The sequence below is a fragment of the Rattus norvegicus genome, chromosome 5 (genome assembly GCF_021556685.1).
Source record: "Rattus norvegicus strain SHRSP/BbbUtx chromosome 5, alternate assembly SHRSP_T2T, whole genome shotgun sequence".
NCBI classification, from domain to species: domain Eukaryota; kingdom Metazoa; phylum Chordata; class Mammalia; order Rodentia; family Muridae; genus Rattus; species Rattus norvegicus.
The window spans coordinates 35,088,380-35,116,371 of record NC_141538.1 but is presented as its reverse complement, the minus strand read 5'-3'; the positions used below and the strand labels follow the sequence as shown (position 1 = coordinate 35,116,371).

Here is a 27,992-nt window from a genome sequence, read left to right as displayed (position 1 = left end):
TTTCTCTTATTCTTTTTGTATCACCTAAGACAAAATTCTATACATAAGAAAAAAGATCACCTCATAGCCACCAAATACATGTTCTCCAAAAGCAATAGCCACAAAAATATATTCTTCAAAAAAAGAATCATTGGAATCATTACACAAATCAATTACAACATTCTTAGTGATTATATATTCTTCTTTTGAAATTCACACTGACAAAACATTTTCCATCTTTCTTTTCATAAATTCGTTCTTAACCTCAAGGCAATAATGGTTCGTTCATTGATTAACAAAGTTTAAGCAAGCCAAACCTGAAGTAGCTGTTTTTTTCCCATGTGAGCTGATGGAAGTTTGCATTTGCCAATAAACAAATTACTTACCTTAAGTTTTATTTTTGAAACCTTATTTAGCAAAACTGATAATCCATCTCTATTCTTATACTCAGAATAGGATTGTTTATACTTTGTTCATAACTTTGCCTATTCATAGTGCACACCGAAACCCGTAATGATATGCCTAGATCAAGTAAGTCAGACCCAACGTAGAGCTAATGTCTTCTTTAATCATTAACCTTTCTCAAGCCTATTTCTCCTCCACAAGTACAACTATCTGCTTGTAATGCATGAGAGCTCACTGTGCTCCTTTTCTAGCCTGTGCAGCCCTCGCTACTCTACACAGAGGGGTCACATTCTACTCCTACTTGTAATCTTTATTATACCCTTCTGATAAAGCAATCTAAATCATCTCCTTAATTTTTTTAAAAAAATAGGTAAACTTTATTTATGAAATATTTCATAACATTTTTAAAAGGTTACTTAAGAAGGATATTAATGCCAACATCTTTAGCATTTTGAGAATAAGTAAAGAAAAACTGTAATACATATGACAGAGTGATTTAGCATAGGGTCTATAAAATAGGAGAAAGTATGTCTCGTATGAGAAAAATGACATTTTTTTATTAACTTGAGTATTTCTTATATACATTTCGAGTGTTATTCCCTTTCCCGGTTTCCGGGCAAAGATCCCCCTCCCCGCTCCCCTTCCTTATGTGCTACCCTAACTTCCTAAAACTATTTAAGTCAAACCAGGAATTTTGTAAAATCATTAATTCATATAAACAGTATTATTCTAAGAAGGTTTATCTTTATATTGATCTACAGGAAAATTGCCCAGTAGAGTGGGCAATCCACTATATAGGCAGTCAGGGTCTCACTATACCTATTTATACCACATTAGACACAGGAGGAATAGAGCAATGATAAACATGAGAAGGAATAGCAGCAAAAGTAATCCAGGGACAAACCTCTCCTAGGCTAGGGTTGTTCCACCCCAAGGTACATCCATCACAGCTATGCAAAATGGTGGACCATCTCACTTGTCCACTGCAGTTTCTCAAACATGACACCAGCCAGATCTGATGATTTTCTATATATCAGTTAGGTGACATTTACCTTCCTGGGAGAAAGTATTGTCTATTTATCTCAGATAGAGTACTAATGTACTAAAGAAAAAAAATTATACAATTCAGTGTGGTAGACTAATGGGTTTTGTTGGGGTGGGTCAGAGAAAAAAGGGTAAGGCATCACTAAAAAGAGGACAGATGAGTGAAATGCAGCTGATTCATTAAAAAATACGACCCCACCATGAGTGATAACTCAAAAAAAAGACTATCTATGGATTCCTCACTACCTCTGCCTCTTAAATTACACAGTCTAGCATAAGGTTTCTTAAACATAATCCTCCATTATCTCTTTGCACAAGACAGTTTTGCAAGATGTTGGTTATATAGCTATATGAAATAGGTATATACAATTAGTATTTACTGATAATAAAGCATAAAGAGATTTGTTTCAAAATAATTCTTTAGTAGTCATATAATTTTACTTTTAAAAAGATAAACACATGCATACTAATGAGATGAGGTGCTTACTTATTTCTGCATAAATCCTGGCTGAATATTTGACACTGAAGGACATAGAATATCTTTGAAACATTTTAGAGTTGATTGGCATTTTGACTGCATTGTATAATCATCTATGGTGAGACCATTACTTTTCACAAACATACAGTACAAAATGGCAGAAGTATGCTGAGGGCCATGTGAAATATTATTGGAAAAGTCATTAATTTTTTAGGAAACTCAAACAACAATTTTTGAAATCAAACATCCTAATATAACACAATCAAGATATATTACGTTTGATGTGGGAATGTTGAAAGATGATAATAAGAAAATTTTCAGAGTTTATTGTCCAAAATTCAGCAATTATACTTGTGAAAGATAAGAAAACCATACCAATAGCAAAATCACTTTCATTTATAACAGTGATTTTGACTTCTAGTTAAGGTGGTTGAGGTAGCATTTGTGGATGCTGCATGGCACATTGGCAGGTTCATTCTTGTGTGTTTAGAACTGAGACTGCAGTGAATATCACAATGTAGCAAGTCGTGAATTCACTTATTTAATTTTAGAATTAAATTTTGGTTGTTACAAATGTAAAACTGTGATTATCTGTCAAATTTCCGCAACACCCACCACATTTGATTATGCAACACCACATGAGACTGTGACTCTCTCTCTCTCTCTCTCTCTCTCTCTCTCTCACACACACACACACACACACACACACACTCACAGATACCATGTACAGTTGATAAAAAGATGAGAGCATAAGCATCTGATACCCCCTCCTCTTTCCTCCTGTGGTGGACCATTAATATTGCAATTGCTATTACCTAGCTATACTGTTCTGCTTTATTTCATGCCAAGACTGCAGGGCCAAGTATTCTTGAATCCTGCTCTGTTTCATGTGGAAATGGTTCTGTCAGTCCTAAAGGATATAGCTTCTCAACAGCTACAAAAGAAGCATTACAAAGCCAAGTTTTCTCAGTTTTCACAAAAGCACACAATTTTTGCCAAGCTGAATAGTTTAGGAAGTTTAAGGATTCATATTTATCAGCAGTTTTGCAGCATGATACACTTATTTCTTATTATGCTTTAATTATCAACTAATCATTTTTTAGTTTTGTTTTCTTATATAATATCCCCTGGTATTTTTTAAAGGTTGTTGTCTATATAAAAAGTAGAATTTTTCAAATATTTTGCCAAAGAAAACAATTCTTGAAACCAATTAGGTGGAATTGATTCTCTTTGAGCTAAATGATATATATGTGCCATAATCTATAACTAGACTGAATTTGGAGATATCAATTTTCTTAAGATTTTTTTTTTGGATTATTTGGATATTCATTAAGCTCATCTATTGGCATGGGACCATTTAAGAAGCACAGGATATAGTTAAATTTTATGGATTGGTATTTTCAGAAAGTAAAGAAGTAAGTAGTTAAGAAATGGATGAGTCAGAGACTTTCTAATGGGTTTCTTATAATGGAAACCCCCACCCCAGCACTCTCAAGACTTGAGTACTATGAACCCAGAATTTAGCATCCTTCCATGCCTCATGACAGTGCCTAAAGCAACACAACACTATTTTCTCATGACAAAAGCCCTAACTACGAAAGATAATTTTTTAATCTTTATTAACTTGAGTATTTCTTATTTACATTTTGATTGTTATTCCCCTTCCCGGTTTCCAGGCCAACATCCCTCTAACACCTCCCCCTCCCCCTCTACATGGGCTTCCCCTCCCCATCCTTTCCCCATTACCACCCTCCCCCCAACAATCACATTCACTAGGTGTTCAGTCTTGGCAGGACCAAGGGCTTCCCCTTCCACTGGTGCTCTTACTAGGCTAGATAATTTTTAAACCCCTAAGTTTTGCCAAAACAAACCAAATTAAGAGCATATCTCTAACAAATTTGTGCACAAGACAATTAAGAGGACCACTGATAGTTAAACCTGTATTTTTGACATCTATGGATGGCCTTCTCAAATCCTATATCCTCCTATTCCAACTTATTATGTCCCCAACACGCCGGTAAATTGAAGATCAAAGACATGAAGGAGTTTGTATAAATATTCCCACTTATTATGTCCTCAACATGCAGGTAAACTGAAGCTCAGAGACATGTAGAAGTTTGTATAAGTGCAACCAGCCAATGACAGAATTCAAATCATTAATTCATAACACTTTTGTGGCATTTCTGCATACTAACCACTTATAATAGCCAAGCATTGGGATGAGGGGGGTTGGGATGAAGACTCAGCCCAGACTGCTTGAGAAGAAGCTGGTCTGCAGCACAGAAATCATATCATAGGAAAAGCTTCATGACCACAGCCGCCATTGCCTGGGAAATTTTTGCATACCTGTGGACACAATTCCAGTACATATTTCATCATATAGAAATGTCTTGTATGTGCTCACTAACTAAAGCATACTTATCATAAATCATTAAGACCTTCCTAGATCCTGATCTATATGCCTTAGAATACTAGGAAGTACATGTTATTACCTGATCATTTTGTAAATGAGGGAAGTCAAGACAGATACATTAAGCAATGTGTCCAGTCACACAGCTTGAGGTTGACAAGACCAGGGCCACAACTCCAACAGCTTCCAGATTCCAGCATCTTTTTAACTATTCTGCTGTAGTGAATAAATGCACATGAGATTCAGACAGCAAATAAAGAAAACCATACCATGGTTAAGTGCCATGATGCAGGGATTCTGTTTTGCTGTTGACACCAATGAGGTGCTGACCCATTGTGCTTGGGGATGGTGAAACTTTAAACATAGCAGATATTATCTGAATTAGGAAATGAGTGCTAAAGCCATAGGCAGCAAATATGAGGCTTTTTAGTCATTGTGCACGTCATATATTAGGAAGAAATTACCTATTTGAAATCTAAAATTTGAAGTTCTCATTTAGCATAACTTACCTTTTCGCCATTTTCATGATAACGGCAATATTTAGAGGAAACCAGGTTTTACCTTTGTGAGGTAGACTGTTTTTGCTGGTGTTCATAAAATGAACCAAAAGCGAGCTGGAAAATGTGCAGTGATTTTTTCTTCTATATTTCATGAGGTTTGTTTTGGCTCAGAGCAGCCTAAAACTGTAAAGTGATCACTCCAGGGACCACCCATACACCTTGCAAGGTTCACATCTACTGTGACCAAACCTCCTTCTGAGACGATGCTCAGCCTCAAAGAAGTCTTAAGTAGATGACAGGAAGGGGGAAGAAGGATCTTGGGTTTCTGTATGCCGTGTCATTGGAAAATAGGGAGTCACCAGGGTGACGTGAAGATAAACTAAAGGCCACCTGGTCAGCACTAAACTATCTATTCTCCAGCAGGATTCTGTCCGGAGATGACAGTTGATTCCCCTCCTACCACTGCTTAAGCAAATTTGAGACACAGGCTTAGTTTTCAAATATGTAGTTGCTGACCTTGCAAAAGAGCAAGGAAAAATGTGCAAAACATCCGCAAGCATGTCAATCAACAAAGCCCATAACGTAAGGTAATTCTTATGAGTGAAAATCAGAACTCAGTGGGCACATAAATTTTATGTGAGTCTACTCTTTTCCAAATGATGTAAGGAGGAAATAGTATAATCAACTTTATACCTCTGCAATACTTAGGTTCTTTCCTCTCGAGAGATCACTGTGTTGAATATTTCTGACAGGAGAATTTAGACCAAATCTGGGCAGAACAAAGCAACTACATCTCAGAAAATACACCGTAAAAAACACATCCTGCGAGAAATCTTTTGTTCCCTTTTGTACGGTACAATGTCAGTCTGTCGTTTCTTAGAGAGAAATAAGATTACACATTTATCCTTTAACTACCTGCAGAAGAGACTGCATAAAACACGTGCACAGGTCAGGCTGACCCACAATTCTGCAAAACTCCATGAGGAAGCAATCCCAGCAGGACTACCACCAACACCACACTCGGCATAAGGTCCTCCATCAAAGAAATGGCTGGGGAAGAATTGAGATATGGACCTAGTTGAAATAATGCAATGCATTGCTAAAATATTAAGCAAATTTCAACACCTTGTCAACTCGATTTTGGATGTTATTCTATTTGGCAAAGTACAACAAAATAATATATATTATATTATATTGTATATATTAAGAAATATATATATGTATATATATATCTTCATGAGTAAAGCATGTCATTCTCCTGTCCATCTCTCAGGAACTTTGAAACAAGCACTGCTTACAGAGGTCATGGAATTCCTTTTGGATCCATGTAGGTATTATTTGGCAATAAGAGTTTCACATTTACAGACTCTAGGAAACTTGTTTTATTGTTGCCTGCTGGTTTGATCAGGCTGGCCTTGAACTCAAAAATCCTTCTTCCCTCATTGTCCCAGAGGCTGGGATTACAGGTACGGGGTCTCACAGTCCATTTATAATTTACTCTTTGAAAGATAATACTCATGTACACTTTCACTTTGACTTTTACCATATATAAGACCTTAAATAAAGCCAGTGGAAAATGTCAATTACTTAGACCCCAGTGTGAAATAAAGCTAACCAAACTTCTGCCCCTCAGAGGAACATAAAAGTGTTCTAATTTTGAAAACAGGTGTGATGTCAACACTCTGGCATTTGCTGCTTTAAATTTCTTGATTTTATTGGTTCATGTTACGTATTTCTTTAGGTAATGTCTCTTATCATGTGCAGTTTATATGGTATAACTATCTAGAAAGAAAAGTGGAAACCAAGAACAGATTGTAAAATAGCTGAGTTCACACATGACTATTATAATGCCCATGGAAATTAACAAGAAAAATGCAAAGGTGATCTCATTAATATTCATCTAATAAAAATCTAAATGTCTCCAGAAAGGCATCAACCTGTATATCTTAGACTGTGGAAATATTAATTACTGGTGTATTACAGTAATTTTAAATGAATTTTCACAGGTTTACAGGCCAAATATAAATAGTCTATATGATAGCTCAGAAAATGGACTACTCAATCATTCACTCATTCTTCCACTGAACACATGTTGGTAATGTACCTAACCTACTGAGTTTCAGGTGCTATAAGGCATAAGTAACACAAGAGTGTACCATAAGGAAGGGGGCACAAATAATAAAACAAATACGGGATAATATCAAAGATCAGGCAAAAAGGAAAACTGGGTGATGTGAAAAAGAGCATGGCAGAGAGCAGGATCCCAACAGGCAGAGGAACATGTCAGGAAAGGTGGTTTTGAAGATATAACAGCTGAGCAGAGACCTGAATATGAAGGTGAAGGGGAATCATGGAAGTAAAATGCAGGGTCAGAGCACTCTGTGAAGAAGGCCAGCAAATTCACGTAATCAACAATAGTGGGATGGAAAATTAAACTGAAATCATCAGCATTCTCCATGCACAGCACTCCTCTTCTATTTAAGAATGACAAACTGGACAGAGAAAAGAGCATAAAGCTTTAAGCCTACACAAAGAACTACAGACAACTAGGGAATTCTAAAAGCTGGAGAAACAGTCTTCTCTTGGGAAGAACACACCAATTGATTATATAATACAGAATGGTTAACCCTGAAAACATGCATATGAGTAATACTATAGAGACTGAGGAAGTTGTGTTATATCTTTAGGAATATGTATGCATATGCAGATATATGCATGCTTATAACAGCAGTCAATGAAAACAGTGGACCATGAATTGAAAGAGAAAAGGGAAACGTATATGAAAGTATGTGAAGGGAGGAAAGGTGGAAATGATGAATAATGTTATAATCTCCAAAAGAAAAAAATAACAAAATTTTACTTACAAAATCACATTAAGACTTTTATAGTAAAATACTTAACTGCAACCTTCTTTTCAAAATATTATCCTTAAAAATATTCACATATTCTAGACAGGAACTAAAGATGTATATTTACAATCAAGATACATTTTTTTTCTTTTTTCTTTATTAACTTGAGTATATCTTATTTACATTTCGAGTGTTATTCCCTTTCCCGGTTTCCAGGCCAACATCTCCCCATTACCACCCTCCCCCCAACAATCAGGTTCACTAGGGGTTCAGTCTTAGCAGGACCAAGGGCTTCCCCTTCCACTGGTGCTCTTACTAGGCTATTCATTGCTACCTATGAGGTTGGAGCCCAGGGTCAGTCCATGTATAGTCTTTGGGTAGTGGCTTAGTCCCTGGAAGCTCTGGTTGGTTGGCATAAGATCCATTTATCTTAATAGAAATAACTCATCACTCAGTGAGGCTTATATTTAATATTTATCTATAAGTTATTTTCCTTCAAAGTGTTTTTATGAAAGTACCTTCATTTCCATTGTGAAATACAAGAATTAATACATAAATATTAAATAAAAAGCATAATTTGTTTACTGGAAACCTAGAACACTGAAAAGTAAAGTCTATTAAAGTGTAAAACTAACACATACATTGTTATCAATAAAATATCCAAAGCCCAAATAAAGTTGTGAGTTTAAGGCACTTCAAATTCTATTGTCCAAAAGCCCTCCCCAAAAACTGCTGAGATTAAAATGTTCCACAAACCTATAGAAAAAATTCTATAAGTGAGTTTGAGAACAAAGAAAGTGACAAAAATGGGATATTATTTCCAAAAAGGTAGCATGATTCTTCATCTTCAGTCTAAATCCATTAGATCCAGGTGAAAAGTTGCTCCCTAAAGGAAAGAGAGTCAACACAGACTAGCCTACACCAGAACCAGTGAACGTTGAGCACAGCTGCACTCATCTAGGACACAAACACTAAAGAGCAAAGACAGAAGGATCCCTTGGGCTTGTTGGCCAGCAATCTAGCTAAGACAGTGGTTTGCTGGATGGGATATGAACATTGCCTTTGATTTTGTAGGTAGCTAAACTCAACCTCCTAAAAGTTAACTTACCTCCTTCCATTTTAATTGTCTTTTTTTTTTCTTTTAAGACTAGGCTTTACCACTGGCCTCCAGGTATGTCATTCCTACTACAGCAATGAACACTGAGCACTGTGGATAACATTCCATCGTAGATGTGACAGGTCCTCCTGAGGCTCAATACTTTCTGGAGGAGATATGTGCTGTTAATGGTTGCTAAGGGAAGCAGAATCATTCTCTTCAACATTGTGGCCTCTGGTAATTTTGTCTGTTCCCTAGGAAGTAACCTTGATTATGTTCAATGGGTCAAAAGTAACCCAAAAATAGGAGAGGAAAAGAGAGGGTTCAGCACGTGTCCAGTATGTTTTTTCTCAACTTGACACTAGCTAGGGTCATTAGGGAAAAGGAAATCTCGAGAAAAATATTTCATCAAATTGATCTGGAAGCAAGCCTACAAGGGCATTTTCTTGATCAATTATTGATGTGGAAAGACCCATCTCATTGTGGTCAACCCTGGGAAGTACCCACGGTTGGTCTAAGAAACAGGGCTGCATAAGCCATGAGGAGCAAGTTAGTAAACAGTGTTTCTCTGGTCTCTGCTTCAGTTCTTTCCCCCAGCCTCCTGCCTTAAGTGGCTGCCCCGTTTTCTCTCCATGATGGATTATAAACTGTCAGCTGAAATAAACTAGTTTCTCTCCAATTTGCTCTTAGTCATGATTTTTTTATCACAGCAACAGAAATCCTAACTGAGACAGCAGGAGTAGAATTGAGATAATAAGGAGAAATAGATTGTGTTAATTGAACCACAGTAACACATGAAAAATTGTAAAAACAAAATTGCATGTCTTCTCTTACTTGCAAATCTTTGAATCTTCAGACACCCGCAGAGGTCAGGAAATGAGTCCATAGGTAGATACTTTCAAGGGAGTTGAGAATAATATTAACACATGGTATAATGGGCTAAAAAACATGAAAAATTAAATGGTTAAATTGGGATGGGATATTAGAGAGATAAAATAATAAAGTCCTTTTTTTTAATTATATGAAAACCCACTACTATAGAAGGTTCCTAAAATGTGTTTATACACATATGTAAAAGGAGCTCTTTGAAACATTTTTAATGATTCTTTGTGAGTTTCATACATTTCTTCATGTCCTGTATCTGTCCTCTGCTCTTCCACTGACCTGCCTTTGGACTAGCTTTCATACTGCTGGAAGGTGCATGCATGTTACCAGATGGAAAAGGTAATCACCAATGTAATCTAGCTCAGAACACTGCAAACTACAATAATAACCAACCAGAAGAGATATGCCCTCTGGTAAAGTCAAGAACAACTCTCTGATAGCTGTAGCCAATCACTTTCTGATTGGACTTAAGACCAATTCCAGATGATGAAACTCAAAATCTAACACTATTATCAGGACCCAGCATCAGTAGCTAAGCAGATTTTAGTGGGCAGAGAACTTATTACTGCTACTATTCTGTTAAATGAACATAGCATTAAATTGACTCTTAATAAATGTTTTTACCTATTAATTAATATATCTCTCAGCACTCATCATAGAAGATTATTTTGCCATACATGCAATTAATAATGCAACCCACAATTATATGTACACATAATAAGAAACTTTATAATGTTTGACCCTAAATGGAATAGTAATATCACACATACACATGTGAAATGCTCAGTGATCATTGTAGAAGAATGATCTACAATCAAGAATATTATAAGAGCCAAAGACAGTGGATAACCACACAGAAATAGTGTTTTCTAGACAAAGAGGCCAGATGCACACTTGAACTCACAGTGTCCTGACAGATCAATGCAAGCTCAAGTCAGATCTAATTCCATCATGGAGAGGAGAAGCATAAAGTCCCATCACTACCTGAATCCTATTGGCAACTGATAGTTGCTGGGAAAGGGAGAGAGTCAGTTTTCTCTAAGAAAGTAGCCTTTGTTGAGTCAGCCATATCCAGTGGAAGACCACACATCCACAAAGATATGGGCAGCAAAATCTGATTTTATGGTTGCTTTTTATTCAGGGTTTGAGGTTTTTTTTCTTATAGACATGACATTGGGTGACTAGTGAAAGGGCAGAGGATCTGGGAGGAGTTGGAGAAGGGAAAAATATGATCAAAAATATTTTATACAATTTAAAAGGTAAAACTAAATAACGTAGCTATAATTAAACTTAAAGATAAAATAAAGAATTGTGATGGTTGGAATTAAAATGGCCCCACAGGCTCATAGAGTTGAATAATTGGTCACCATAGAGTTGCATTATTGGAGCGGACTAGGAAATATGGTCTCATCCAAGAAATGTGTCACTGGGGGAGTGAGCTTTGATGTTTCATAAAACCTATTCCAAGCCCAGTGTTTCTTTCTTTCTGCTGCCTAAGAACCTAGATGTAGAACACTCAGCTACCATTTCTGCCCATGTGCCACCATGCTTCCTAAAAGGTTGATAATAATAAGATAAGCTCTGAAACATAAGCAAACAACCATTAAATGTTTTCATTCAAACTAGTTGTCATTATCATACTGTCTCTTCAGAAAAAAAAAAAAAGAACATGGGCCAAGACAAGAATAGAGGACAGGGTGACATGTGATCTGAACTGGCTTCAGACTTGCAATGTGGCTGGGATTACCTTGACTTCTGATTCTCCCATTTCCAATTCTCAAATGCTGAGCTTACAAGCATGTGTTACCAACCACACACATATTATGCCAGGTAAGGAATCAAGCTCAATGTTGTGCTCATGTTAACCCCATGCTCCATTAATTGAGTTATCTTTCCAGGCCAAATTTCAGTTTTTCAATCTACACAATAGATGTAAAAAAATATGCTGAATGTATCAAGCAAAATAATGTAGATCAGAGAGCTATTTAAGAGTAGCTTTATCACATTAAAGTAGCTTTATCTCATTTTCTATTGCCCTCATAAAACTCTCCGATAAAGGATTTCGACAAGAAAATGTATAGACTTTCTTAAGTCTACCTACAAAAGGAAGGTGTTACATACTAAATTATACAAGTCACGCATTTATATTTTATCTTACATGTTCATTTTTTTCAGTAACTTTAGCAAGATGGTTAAAGAATTAAATTAACTTATAATTCCAGGCTTTTGGATATTTGGCAGGGTGGTGCCTTCAAATTTTTTCAAGTCTCCATATCAGACATTTTTAGTAAAGAATTTCACGTATTTGTTTTATGCAATCATTACCTAGGCGAACCTGCTTGTTTTATTATTTTGTTCTCTTCCACATCGTGTGTGCTTATCAGTCACTCTCACACCTCATTACCTGAAAAGATGCGCCTCGCAATGCACAATAAAGCCTCTCACAGACTTGCTTTACTTGAGCGAGCAGCAAGTCGCTGTTTTCTCTATTTCAAATGGCAATCAGCACTGCATTAAGAACAGCGGACAATAATGTCAGTGGTCATCATTCTTTCCTAGACAATATCAGGACCAAGTTAGAATTCGTGCTTGCCTAGCTAGCTTTTCTCTTCTAGCAATTATTTAAGGAAACAATACTGAGTTTATCCTTGTTTTTCATTGATCTTTTTTAAAACACTGGGTAGCTGTGTTCTATAAAAGTGACAAACAAGTAGACCAGCTGTTAATGGCTTTAATAGCAGGAGAATATTATTCCTCAAATCCTTAAATCCAAGACGTACATGGATAGACTTCAAAGATAAAACGCAGCTTATACAACTTTACATCTCTAACATCTATGCTGTGCATGTTACATCAATAAGCATCCTCTCGCACTCTCTTACATAACCAGGGATTTTTAGAAAGTCCTTGGCATTAATAACTAAGACAACCTACTCCTAAACAATCTGATTTTTTAAATAGTCTCTCGTTTCATAGTGAGCCGAAGAATTTCAAAAATTGGATTTTCTACTGCCAAGCAATCTGTCATTAAAACTAAAGGATTATCTAGATTTTAAATGATGGAATAAGTGTAAAAGAAGCTAGTCAGAAACTCTAGAGAACAAATTGTGGAAGGCTGCATAACATCTGTCAAAAATGTGCATGATACTTGCACATCTGTAATCTTAATAGCAAAGGAAAACAGGGAATTTTACAAAGCAGGAGACAGGGTCCATTCCAGAGACACTGGCTCAGTTTGGGTGAGAGGAAGACTTGCAGATATCAGGACCCAAGGGCAGAAGCCAAAACTAAAGACACGGGACCTCAAAAGATCCACTTTAGATGTGTAATAGCAATCATTCAAAGGTCAGAAAAGAAATGAGAAGCCAGGCAAAGGGTGTAAGGCAGGGGTACTGGCAGAGAGAGGAGAGATACAAAGAAAATGTTCCCCAAGATTAGTATTGAGGGTCATTCTAAAAAAGACTCCCATTGTGTGAGAATCCTGGACACTGAGACCTTCTGTGGATTTCACTCAAGAGAAACACAAGTGTCACGGGAATGGAGAGCATGCCCTAAACCTGGCCACTCTGATAACAGAACCTCACAGTACTCACTGAGGTGCAAATCTTGTCAAAGACAGCCTTCAAGGGAACATACAATTAAGGTGTATAAGGGGCACTGGACATTATGAAGTACTGCTCAGGAGTAGGGCCAGTTTGGAACTTGGCCAATGGACATGGGACCAACATCAGGCTTGCAAAGGATTAACCAAGGGACATGTCTTAAGGACCACTGAGATGCATGATCATCATCTGCAAGTCAATACTTAAAGAATTTGATTCAACTTTACAAAAATAAATGCCTGGGAAGGTGACAGGTACCTGGTCACTCTAGAAGAAATGCCAAGAGCCTGGGACCAGCAAGCAAGTGAGGAAACAATCAGACACTATACTCATCCCACTCTCTCCCCTTCACATACTTCTTCATTTTCTACTCAGTGTTAATCTAACAAACCAACTCTATCCTACTGTGTTTCTACCTTCTCTCTGTTTCTTTTTCTCTCTTTCTTTTTCTCTAGTCTTTGCTTTTTCATATTCTTTTTTGTAAGTTTTTAGAATGAGTATAGTTTTCATTTACTATTGGTGTCTCTATTTCTCAGTCTCTTGGTGGCTGGGACTCTTTTAGGTTATCTGACTGTATTTTTTTTACTTGTTTAATTCTACCTGCAGCCAAAACATCTTTTTCTCTCCATGGTCTCTATGGTTCACTTCTTCAACTCTTCTCTCTTCAAACTTTTTCTCTATTAGCACAATACTAATTTCTAATTTTACTCCTTTTTTTCTTTACATTTATACCTATAGTAAATGGTAAAATAGTACACACAATACTATCAGTGTTTCTTCTTAAAATGGTATTTACATAATAACTTTTTTCTTTTATTTGACTGCTACTTTTATGTTCATAACTGGCATACCCTTTATAGTAATTTATTTTACAGACAATATTCTGACATCAGGGAAGCACTGTGATGGAATCTGGTACCCAGAACACCAACCTATCAGAGGAAAATGACACGGAAAATCTATTACTACTCCCTTTTGAACTGGACGAACATTTTCATGGAAAGAAAACGGGTGAGAATTGGTGATGTTGCTCATTGGGTAATGGTGTTTTCCACAGCCTGACAAATGAAGTTCAACACCCAGGATCCACATGGTAGACAGAAGAAGAGTACTGACTCATAAAAGTTCTCCTTTGGTCTTTACATGTATGTCACAGCACACACACACACACACACACACACACCTACAATAAATAAATATATGTAAATATATTATATGTGTATTATATAAATATGATACAAGTATATAAGTAAAAAATTAAAATGACTTTTTAAAAATTCAAGCAATGCTCTAACCTGAAATGTATAAATTCCAATAATAAAACCCAAGGAATATGAAAAACCATGAACACCTCTGCTCCAAATATTATAGAAGCCACAGCAATGAGAGCAAAGTAGATAGCAACCCAGACAAAGAATTCAAAAGAATGATTGTGGTTCTGTTCACATGGACACAATCAACTCTAAAATGAATTCCATGAGAAGAAAAACAGTGGACATGAAGTCAACATATGATATCAACGTGTAAATTAATGAAGAGATGAGAATGCTGAAAATATACTGCAATACTAGAAATGAAAATTCAAGTGAGTCCAATGTCTAAAGTTTGGAATACTTTTCATTTCAATAAATTGACAGGAGAACAAAATATCAAGGATCCGAGATAAGGTAGGTGAATTGGAAGACTGATCCACAAAATCACATTTGTATATTTGACATGAGAGAAGAAGCAAAACTGTCTACATGAATAAAAGAACGAATGAGACTTAAAAGAGAAAGAAAGAAGGTTATGCGTATAATAGTAGTAAGTGGAACATCGCTCCCTGTTGGCCTCTACATCATGACATAAACAAATCTATAATCATACTTAGTTTATAACATTCTGTCCTTTAACATCACTCTTTCCCTCTAAAGATCACATCAGCACTTTTCCTGTATGTTCAGGACAATGTCGTAATAAAGAGTTTTGATAGTTGATAGTGAATAGTTAACCAATCCCACTACTTCCGTTTGCCCTGTTGCCTACATATCAGAAAGCTAAAATTCTGGGCAAGCTTCCTTTGCTATCAGTAGAAATTGTAGTCCTTCAAATACTCATCTAAATATATATAAAATATCTCCTAACTTCAGTAAAAGCCAGGCTATGTCCCATGATCTCTCTAATTTCCATCCCTGCTTGGGAAACTGTCCTTATCCCTCAAGATTGTCCCATTATAGTAGTAAACCATTTTACAGCTTTGTGATATATACAAGGGCATCATCAGTCTTGACAAACCAAATTTTGAGAGAGGGAGCCATTTCATTTTTACAAAATAACTGTAATGACTGTGCTAAGGCAATAACTTAGAGAGACAGAATATGAGCAGGCAGACCTGAGAGTGACAGTGGCTTCTTTAATCAGTACTGCCCATGGGTGCAGTTGGTAGGGACGTACCAGGGAAGCTTATTTTACAGTGATTCCCAGGTGAGGCCCTTCTTTCAGTAATTCAGTGATAACTTTATGTCCTTCTTTTCCCGACATTTCCAAAGATTTAATAGACCCCAAATTCTCTACTAGCTTCTCCATTCTTGGAATAAGTGGGGAAATTTTACCTGCTGAATTGAACACCAAATGATCTATTCACTTGGTAGTAGAGATAATCACAGCTTAGATTTTTGACTACAAAATGGCATGCAATAGACACTTATTGTAGAATGGCAGGCCTCTCCCTTATCCATTAGAGTTTGCACCAATAAAGCACAGTAGCATGGAGAAATGTGGTAGAAGTTTAATAGGAAAAATGTCCCAGGACATTCAAGGACAATGGAAGATCAAACCCAGACTATTGACTAAGCAGGAAGAAAGTAAGCTGTCACATTCATACTGGCTTACATGAAAGGAAGATGCATTTTTTTTCAAATATAGGGCATCTTTGATAAACTTATGAAGCAGTTATTGATTTTTTTAGGTAGGTGACCTTTCTAAGTCCATCCTTCAATTCTATATTATTCTTCCTTTTATCTATAAGCAGTCATATGACTCTGCTGATGCCACAGCTATTTTCTAGAATGGAGTATGGAATATATATGTATGTATGTATGTATATGTATATGTATATGTATATGTATATGTATATGTATATGTATATGTATATGTATATGTATATGTATATGTATATGTATATGTATTTGTATATGTATATGTATATGTATATGTATATGTGTATGTATATAAAACAAATGCCAATCTAAGTTCCTCAACTATTCAATGTAAACTCCAATACCAGAAGACAAAACTAAATAGGAAAAGTATATATAATTTTGTTCATAGAATAACCTTCTTCTTGGTCATATAATACATTGGACATTACTGTTGGTCAGACTTTTGGCCATGAATCTTAAAGGGAGGAAATCTATTCACAGATTATACCCTGTTTCATAACATTTGGGCTTATAGGTCTGCTAAAATTAATCCCATTCAATATTACTCTATCTATGGAGACATTTACTACAGTTATGCCCAGGTATAACTAAGAATATACTAGTATTATAAATTAATGAGTCATAGTGCAAATTGGCAGAAGCAGGCCTGCCTTTCCTAGTGTCCATTCCCACCAGACCAAGTCACTGCAAGGGCTCTTCGAATGACTGCAAAAACAGGAAACAATGAACCTGTAATCATATAAGAATATCAGACTTGCAGCATAAGTATATACCTTGGCTTTTGACTCTTGGCCACACATGACTCAGAATGTCTGTTTTCTATTCATTAACATGGAGGGGAACCAGGTCTCCACATGATGGCCACACTGTCAATATCCACTGAACCACAGGCCCTTTGTAAAAGAGTGATCTTCTGTACTGGAAGCAGTTGCTTTCCCGAATAGGGAGAGTCCTGGGCATGTAGGCCTGGAAACCAGGAAAGGGAATAACAATTGAAATGTAAATAAGAAATACCCAATTTAATAAAGATGGAGAAAAACGATTAGAAGAAGAAGAAGAAGGAAGAGGAGGAGGAGGAGGAGGAGGAGGAGGAGGAGGAGGAGGAGGAGGAGGAGGAGGAGGAGGAGAAGGAGAAGGAGAAGGAGAAGGAGAAGGAGAAGGAGAAGAAGGAGGAAGAGGAGGAGGAGGAGGAGGAGGAGGAGGAGGAGGAGGAGAAGAAGAAGAAGAAGAAGAAGAAGAAGAAGAAGAAGAAGAAGAAGAAGAAGAAGAAGAAGAAGAAGAAGAAGAAGAAGAAGAAGAAGAATTAGTCAGAGCTCACAGAATAAGCTAAGCACTGGAGAAGGGGTCAGAAGCCAAAGGGCCAGCCCTGAAAATAATGGACAGGCTCTCAAGCCCTGCTGTGTGGTCCTCCTATCATCATTCATGATGTAAACAATGTTACTGAACCTGTGAAATGGAATCCAAGGATAAGGGATAGAGAAGGGTGGAAGCTGTGGAAACAGGCTGCCAGGATCTCCTTCATAGAATGCTTCCAGCCTCAGTACCTTACTTTAACTTTCTCCAGGAATCCATTCCCTACCTCCTTTTGCTATTTATTGCTGTAATTTATTGTCCCCAAAAACGCTGCTTAACAAGCCTGATGGGTAGTAGAGTTTCCAGGGTCACTCCCTCCATCTGGCAGCTTCTCGGGGGGGGGGGGGCAGGCACTGAAAGGAATCTCTCTGAACTTCCATCCATCACTCACTTCCTTAGAATTCCCCTGGTTGGGCTACATCTTTCTCATTTACAAATACTTCAAGAAATAAAGGATATATATGTTTCTTTTAATTGGAGCCAGAAGAGGGTCCATGCCGTTAACAACCTTTCCAGAGCAAGGAAGGGATGCTGGAATTGAATTTCTGTACAGATCTACACCATCTCTGCTTATCACGCTGAGTTTTTTCTACATCAAGTTTGAATGGATGCATTCAGGTTGGGCATCTATGCAGGCCACACTTCAGTGCCAGTGATTTGCAGACTATTGAACTCTCCATTCAAAAGCATATAGTCTTAATACACAGTTACAATAAACTATTACCTTATGATAATTTAAAGCTTAATTGAAAAAGTAATCAATAACTAAATATTTCATTCTATGTACTCATGTAAACATATCCAAAATTTGTCTATTTGCCATCCTTTTTAATTCTTCTTTTAACATTAAGCTCTGCCTGCTTTATCTTTCAATGCAAGGTCAGTGACTCTATTTCTTTTACAATATTCAATTCACTCTGACTTTCTAAATAGCCTTTCCCAGGAAAGGGAGAAAAGGCTATAAATTGGAAGGTATTTTATAGGTCTCGAATTACCAAAACAGTAGATGTGGAAGAACTATACAAAGAAAGATTGTTTTCCCTTGTTGTATACTAAACTCAACTCCAAACACTGGATAAAACAGTAAAAGTAAGAACTAGAGGGATCTTACTGTCTAGCTTCAAATGATACCATAAAAGTTATAGGAACCGTAACAACATACAACGGACATTAAAAAAAAAACAGAATTGAGAAAAACAGAAATGATTCCATAAATAAACAACAAATCTAACACAAAGGTGACTAAAACCCACAGTAAAGGAAAGATTTCTCTTCAATAAACCATACCTAGAAATGTGATTATGTTCATATATAGAAGAATCAAGTGAAACTCATTCCTCACCATATAAAAATCAATAGAAATGGATTACCACCCTAAGTGTAAGATCCAAGGGATAAAGATACTAGAAAAAAAGTAGTTGAGTCAAGAATATTTGAGTTAAGTACTCAAAAATACAAACAGCAAAAGCAAAAAATAAATAAGTAGGATTATCTCAAACTTGGAGAGAAAAAACTTATAAGCCATACATCTGACAAAAGCCTAAAATTCAAAACATATAAGAAACACAAAATTAAAGAAATAAAAGTATATCATTTATTTAATGAGCAAAAGTAAATTCAACATATTTCTCAAAACAAGATATACAAATCTCTATCAAGTACATAGAAAAATGCGCAGTATCATTAGCCATCAGAGAAATGCAGATAAAGCCATGATGACATAATCCTGCACATTAGCTAGATATCTTGAAATCAAATTGACAAGAGAAATAAATGTTAATATGCGTCTGGAAAATGGGAAATATTCATGCCCACAGTATTAATTTTAAGTAGCACAACAATTATGGAAAATCCTCACATGACTCAGTAATCACACCACTAGTTACATATTCTCAAAGGTAATTAAATAAAAAAATCAGAAAGGCATCTGCCTTCTAACACTTATTCTAGCACATTTTATAACAGCTAGGAAGTAAATACAACCAATGGGTCCATAAACTGATGAAGTGATTTTTAAAATGAACCTAAACACAATAGAATGCTGTTTAGTCATAGCAAAGTATAAAATGATACCATTTGTGGCAATATGGAAAATAAGCCAGGCACAGAATAAAAATGTTTTGTGATCTCACTCACTGTAGAATCTGAAAATATTTATTTATCTTATAGAATTAAAAAAGTTTTAGGGTGCTAGGAAAGTTAAGAAAGGGGGAAATGGGGAGATTATTAATTTGCCCACAAACACTAAGTTGAAATTAGCTAGGAGAGAGTTTTCAAGTAATTTGTTGTAAATTATAGACTTACTGTGATTAACAACAGTGAAGTAAATATTTCAAAAGACTTAAAAGAGAGTGTTTTTAATTTTCTCATCAAAAACAATCTGCTATGAAAGATAAACCAAATGCCCCAGATTCATAGTTAAATATCTATGTATCAAGGCATTATGCACCATAAATGTTATATATTTATGGGTCAAAAACAAAAATAAGTACAAATTTCTCAGTTCAATTTGAATTTCAGATTAACAATGAATCAATTTTTAGTATAGGCCTGAGACACCATTCTCTAGACGATAGCTCATTCTTCATTTTGGAATAGGACTAGCAATACATTCTGGGTTTTCTTTTTCTGACCATCATAATCCTACAAAATAAAAGTCAATTAGATAAAGAAAGGGGACTAAAAACAAATAGCACTTAAGAATAAAGTGTAAATAGATATAGGGAAAAATAGGAAATTTAATTTATGCCTGTATTACAAAGGACACAGAACTACTTTCTTGGAATCGTGGATGTATATAAGCACAGCATATATTAATGAACTTATTTTAAAGTTAACATTAATATAGCTAAATATTATCCCTAAGAAAAATTGAATGAAACATGTATGTATGGAAAGTCATGCCTACTATAGCTGGCTTTCTAGTTTTCACAAAAAAAGTGGGGAGAAGAAAAAAACATGTGTACATAAGAGTTTGAAAATGAAAATCTACCAAGATGAACTCTCAATTCTGAATATCTATCCGCAAATGCAAGAGCATGTACATTCATAAAAAAAGCACACATTGAATCTCACACAATAATAGTGGGGGCTTTAATACCCCACTCTCACTATTGGCCAGGTCACTGAAACAAACACTAAACAGAGACACACTGAAACTAACAAATATTATAAACCAAATGGATTTAACACATATTCAACCAAACAACATTTGGCTAACTAAATTCAACTAAACAACATTTCAACAAAAACAAAAGGATATACCTTATTGTCACCATCTTCTGGAATCTTCTCAAAAGTTGACCATATAATCTGACTTGTAACAAGGCTCAACAGATACAAGAAGATTAGAAAAATCCAATGCATTCTATCAGATCACCACAGACTAAGGCTGGAAATCAATAACACACACACACACACACACACACACACACACACACACACACACACACAAATAAAAAACCCAGAAATCTCACATAACCATAGAAACTGAACAACTCTTTATTAAATGATAACATGGTCAGGGATGAAATAAAGAAATTAAAGACATTTCTAGAACTCAGTGAAAGTAAGGCCCAGTATACCCAAATGTATGGGATTAAAATGAAATCAGTACCTCCCAGCACCCAAACCCCATGGGGGAGAGAGCTGAACTCCCAGAAGTGAAGATAACCCTGAGACCTTGAGACTGCTAATTCCGCCAACTTCTGCTCACATTCCAGGCCCAAGAAGAAACTGCATAGTGCCTCTGGATACAGAAATATAAGAGCAGTCAACAGTAGGACCCTGCTGGTTTCTGCCTGCACCTGGAACTGAAGTGAGCCAGTCCCACAGCTCCCTGGACCAAAATCCCATGGGGGAGAGATATGGACATTCAGAAGTGCTGACACTTCTGAGAACTCAGAGGAGACAACTACTTTCTGCCCACATTCTTGACCCAAGAGAAAATCACCTAGTGCCATCTGTGCCTTCTGGGCACAGGGACCTAGGAACAGTCAGGGGTAGGATCCTGCTGGTTTCAGCACTGAGAGCTGAAAGCCATTTGCCAGGAGCTCCTACACACCTGAGCGAAGAGGTTAAACCAACTCTTCTATGCCAAGCAGCCTAACTGGAGGCTTCGGGTCACACAAACCCAGGAGCGGCTCTCAGTTCCCAGATCTGGCTGAAAGAAAACAGGTTTATAGGAGTGCTGACAGAGAGGACGATGTGAGGGTCAAGCCACTGTCGAAGACAGCAAGACAAGCTAACACCAGAGACAACCTGATTGATGGCAAGAGGAAAGTGTAGGAAACTAAGTAACAGAAATCAAGAGTACTAGGTATCATCAGAGCCCAGATCTTCCACCAAAGCAAATACTGGATATCCAAATACACCGGAAAAGCAGATTTAGATTTAAAATCACATTATATGGTAATAATGGAGGACTTTAAGAACATAAATGACTCCCTTAAAGAAATACAGGACAACACAAGTAAACAAGGAGAAGCCCTTAAAAAGGAAACACAAAAATCCCTTAAAGAATAGCAGGAAAACACAAACAAACAGGTGAAGGAAATGAACAAAATCATACAGGATTTAAAAATGGAAAGAGAAACAATAAAGAAAGCACAAAGGGAGATAACCCTGGATATAAGAGCTAGGGAAGAAATCAGGAGTCATAGATGCAAGCATCACCGATAGAATATATAAGAGATAGAAGAGAAAATATCAGGGGCAGAAGATAACATAGAAAACACCAACACAACCATCAAACATAATGTAAAATGCAAAAAGCTCCTAACCCAAAACATCCTGGAACTCCAGGACAAACGAGATCTAACCTAAGGATAATAGGTATAGAAGAAACTGAAGACTCACAACTAAAATGGCCAGTAAATATCTTCAACCAAATTATAGAAGAAAACTTCCCTAACCTAAAGAAATAGATGCCCATAAACATACAAGAAGCCTACAGAACTCATAAAAGATTAGACCAGAAAAGAAATTCCTCCTGTGATATATTAGTCAAAACACCAAATGCACAAAACAAAGAAAGAATATTCAAAAGCAGTAAGGGAAAAAGGTCAAAAGCGTATAACTGCAGACCTATCAGAACTACACCAGACTTTGCACAGGAGACTATGATAGCCAGAAGATCCTGAGTAAATGTCATACAGACCCTAAGAGAACATGAATGCCAGTACAGGCTATTATATACAGCAAAACTGTCAATTAAGATATATAAATAAACCAAGAAACTCCATGAAAAACCAAATTTACAAAATATCTTTCTACAAATCCAGCCCTACAAAAGGTAATAGACGGAAAACATCAAACAAGGAGGAAAACTATGCCCTAGAAAAAACAAGAAAGTAATCTCCTTCAAATGAAACAAAAAGAAGAAAGACACACAAACATAATTCCACCTCTAAAAACAAAAATAACAGAAAACAACAATCCCTATTCCTTAATATCTCTTAACATCATTGGACTAAATTCCCCAATAAAAAAGACATAAACTAACAGACTGGATACATGAAAAGGACCCGGCATTTTGCTTCATAATGGAAACACACCTCAGAGACAAAGACAGACACTATCTCAAGTAAAAGGCGGGAAAACAACTTTCCAAGTGAGTGGTCTGAAGAAAAAACTTGGAGTAGCCATTTTAATCTCTAATAAATTAATTTTCAACCAAAAGTTATCAAGAAAGAGAAGGAAGGACACTTCATATGCATCATAGGAAAACTCCACCAAGGTGAACTCTCAATCCTAAATATATATGCTCTAAATGCAAGGGCACCTACATTCATAAAAGAAACCTTACTAAAGCTCAAAACACACATTGCACCTCACACAATAATAGTAGGAGATTTCAACACCCCACTCTCATCAATAGACAGATAATGAAAACAGAAATTAAACAGAGACATAGAGAAGTTATGAACCAAATGGACTTAACAGATATTTATAGAACATTTCACCTTGAAACAAAAGGATACACCTTCTTCTCAGTACCTCATGTTACCATCTCCAAAATTGACCATATAATTAGTCACAAACAGGCCTCAACAGATACAGGAAGATAGAAATAATCCCATGCATCCTATCAGATCACCACAGACTAAGGCTGGTCTTCAATAACAACAAAAACAACAGAAAGCCCAAATATACATGGAAGTTGAACAACACTCTACTCAATAACTTGGTCAAGGAAGAAATAAAGAAAGAAATTAAAGATGTTTTAGAATTTAATGAAAATGAAGGTACAACATTCACAAACATATGGAACACAATGAAAATAGAGCTAAGGGAAAAACTCATACCTCTGAGTGCCTCCAGAAAGAAGCAGGAGAGAGCACACATTAGCAGCGTGACACACACCTAAAAGCTCTAGAGCAAAAAGAAGCAAATATACCCCACAGGAGTAGAAGGTAGCAAATAATCAAACTTGGGGCTGAAAGGAACCAAGTAGAAACAAAGAGGAATATACAAAGAATCAACAAAACCAGGAGATGATTCTTTGAGAAAATCATGACAATAGATAAACCCTTAGCCACACTAACCAGAGGGTACAGAGATTATCCAAATTAACAAAATCAGAAGTGAAAAGAGAGACATAACAACGGAATCTGAGGAAGTTCAAAAAATCATCAGAGCCTACTACAAAAGCCTATATTTAACAAAACTGGAAAATCTGGAGGAAATGGACAATTTTCTAGACAGGTACCTGGTACCAAAGTTAAATCAGGATCAGACAAACCATCTGAACAACTGCATAATTCCTAAAGAAATAGGAACAGTTATTAAAAATCTCCCAACCAAAGAGAATCCAGGACAAGATGTGTTTAGTGCAGAATTCTATCAGACCTTCATAAAATACTGTTTAAACTGTTCCACAAAATAGAAACAGACCAAGCACTACCAAATTCCTACTATGAAGTCACAATTACTTTTATACCTAAACCACACAAAGACCCAACAAAGAGAACTTCAGACCACTGGCCCTTAAGAATATCAACACAAAAATACTCAATAAAGGTCTCGCAAACCAAATCCAAGAACACATCAAACTATCATCAATCATGATAAAGTAGGCCTCATCCCAGTGATGGAGGGATGATTCAATATACATAAATCCATCAACATTATCCATATATAAAAAAACTCAAAGAAAAAAACCACATGATTATTTCATTAGATGCTGAGAAAGCATTAGACAAAATTCAACACCCCTTCGTGATAAAAGTCCTGGAAAGATCACGAATTCAAGGCCCATACCTAAACATAGTAAAAGCAATATATGGCAAACAAATAGCTAAAATTAATGTATGGAGAGGAACTTGAAGCAATCCCACTAAAATCAGGGACTAGACAAGGATGCCCACTTTCTCCCTACTTATTCAACATATTACTCAAAGTCAAAGCTATCAAACAATGAAAGGAGGTCAAAGGGATACAAATTGGAAAGGAAGAAGTCAAAATATAACTACTAAGTCCAAAAAACAATGTCAGCAAGGTGGGTAGGTATAAAATTAACTCACACAAATCAGTAGCCTTTCTCTACTCAAAGGATAAACAGGCTGAGAAAGAAATTAGGGAATTGACACCCTTCACAATAACCCAAATACCATAAAGTACCTAGGTGTGACTTTAACCAAGCAGGTGAAAGATCAGTATGACAAGAACATCAAGTCTCCAAAAAAAAAAGAAAGAAATTGAAGAAGTTCTTAGAAGATGGAAAGACCTCCAATGTTCATGGATTGGCAGGATTAATATGGTAAAAATGGCCATTTTTCTAAAAGCAATATTCAGATTCAATGCAATCCCCATAAAAATTCCAACTTAATTCTTTATAGAGTTAGAAAGAGCAATTTGCAAATTCATTTGGAATAACAAAAAACCCAGGATAGTGAAAACTACACTCAACAATAAAAGAACTTCTGGGGAAATCACCATCCCTGACCTGAAGCAGTATTGCAGAGCAATAGTGATTAAAAGCTATGATGTTGGTACAGAGACAGACAGATAGACCAATGGAATAGAATTGAAGACCTAGAAATGGACTCACACACATATGGTCACTTGATCTTTGACAAAAGCACTAAAACTATCCAATGGGGGGAAAATAGCATTTTCAGCAAATGGTGCTGGTTCAACTGAAGGTCAGCATGCAGAAGAATGTCAATCAATCCTTTCTTATGGCCCTGTACAAAGCTTAAGTCCAAGTGGATCAAGGACCTCCACATCAAACCAGATACACTCAAACTAATAGAAGAAAAAGTGGGGAAGAGTCTCGAACACATGGGCACTGGAGAAGATTTCCTGAACAAAAACCAATGGCTTATGCTCTAACATCAACTATCGACAAATAGGACCTCATAAACCTGCAAACTTCTGTAAGGTGAAGGACACTGTCATTAGGACAAAATGGCAAACAACAGATAGGGAAAAGATTTTTACCAATCCTGCATCTGATAGATGGCTAATATGCAAAATAAACAAAGAACTCAAGAAGTGAGACACCAGAGAGCCAAATAACCCTATTAAAAAATGAAGTACAGAGCAAAACATAGAATTCGCAGCTGAGGAATGCCGAATGGCTGAGAAACACCTAAAGAAATGCTCAACATCTTTAGTCATCAGGGAAATGCAAATCAAAAGAACTCTGAGATTCCATCTCACACCAGTCAGAATGGCTAAGTTCAAAACCTCAGGTGACACAGCAGGTGCTGGTGAGGATTAGAAAAAGAGGACAACCCCTCCATTGTTCATGGGATTGCAAACTGGTACAACCACTCTGGAAACCAGTCTGGAGGTTTCTCAGAAAATTGGACATAGTACTACCTAAAGATTCAGCTATACCACCCCTGGGCATATACCCAAAAGATGCCCCAACATATAACAAAGACACGTGTTCCACTATGTTCATAGCAGCCTTATTTATAATAGCCAGAAGCTGGAAAGAACCCAGATGACCTTCAACAGAGGAATGGATACAGAAAATGTGGTACATCTACACAATGGAATATTACTCAGCTATTTAAAACAATGAATTCATGAAATTCTTAGGCACATGGATAGAACTTGAAAATATCATCCTGACTGAGGTTGCCCAATGACAAAAGAACACACATGGTATGCACTCACTGATAAGTGGATATTATCCCAAAACCTCTGAATACCCAAGATACAATCCACAAACTACATGAAGCTCAAGAAGACAGAAGACCAAAATGTGGCTGCTTCAGACCTTCTTCGAATGAGAACAAAATACTCTCAGAAGGAAATATGGAAACAAAGTATGGAGCAGAGACTGAACGGCCATCCAGAGACTGCCCTACCTGGGGATCTGCCCATGTACATACAGCCACCAAACCCAGACAATATTGCAGATGCCAGGAGTGCTTGCTGACAGAAGCCTGAGTGGCTCTGTCTGACCCTTACAAATACAGAGGCAGATATTCTCAGCTAACCATTGAACTGAGAACAGGTCCCCAGTGGAAGAGTTAGAGAAAGGACTGAAGTAGCTGAAGGAGTTTGCAACCTCATAAGAAGAACCAGAGCTCCAAGGGACTAAACCACTATCCTAAGAGAACACAGGGATGAACCTATGACTCTATCCACATATGTAGCAGAGGATGGCCTTGTAGGTCATCAATGGGAGAAAAGGCCCTTGGTCTCGTCAAGGCTCATGCCCCAGTGTAGGGAAATGTCAGGGTGAGGAGGTGGAAGGGAGTGGGTGGTTGGGGGAGGGAGCACCCTCATAGACAGGGGTCTGTGGGACAATAGGTTTCTGGAGAAAAAATCAGGAAATTGGGTAACAATTAAAATGTAAATTTAAAATGCAATTAAAAAATAAAAATTAATAAAAAAAAGAAAATCCATCAATATAATCCACTATATAAACAAATTCAAAGAAAAAAATCACATCATCATTTCATTAGATGCTGAAAAGATCTTAGAAAAATACAACAGCCTTTTATGTTAAAAGTCTTGGAGAGATCAAGAATTCATGGGGCATATCTAAACACAATTAACGCAATATATGGCAAACCAACAGCCAACATAAAATCAAATAGAAACTTGAAGAAACCCTACTAAAATCAGGGAATAAACAAAATTCCCTTCTCTTTTCCTATCTATTCAATATAGTACTCGAACTTGTAGCCAGAGCAATTAGACAAAAGAAGGGTGGGATCAGAATTGGAAAAGAAGATAAAGTATCACTATTTGTGGATGACAGGGTGGCAGGGTAGTTATAAATGAGCAATCCCAAAAATTTTGCCAGAAAACTTTTACACCTGATAAGCAACTTCTGCAAAGTTGCTGGATACAAAGCTAACTCCAACAAATCAGAAGCTTTTATTAATACAAGTGGTAAACAGGCTGAAAAATAAATTAGGAAACAACACCTTCACAATAACCAAGGGTAATATAAAGTATCTTGGTGTAACTCTAACCAAGCAAGTTAAAAGTCTATATGAGAAG

At 36.6% G+C, this 27,992-nt stretch overlaps 1 long non-coding RNA gene across 1 annotated transcript in view; it reads right to left on the bottom strand.

Moving 5' to 3' along the window:
* Nucleotides 1–17: 17 nt before the first annotated feature.
* The window catches only part of LOC148005692 (uncharacterized), a 43,779-nt gene continuing 15,804 nt past the window's right edge, over nucleotides 18–27,992 (bottom strand). The window contains exons 2-5 of the long non-coding RNA XR_015620160.1: nucleotides 16,943–17,135; nucleotides 9,596–9,700; nucleotides 5,732–5,866; nucleotides 18–4,252 (exon numbers count right to left, since the gene is read on the bottom strand). This is a non-coding gene — a long non-coding RNA (uncharacterized LOC148005692). The remainder of the gene's footprint in view (nucleotides 4,253–5,731; nucleotides 5,867–9,595; nucleotides 9,701–16,942; nucleotides 17,136–27,992) is intronic.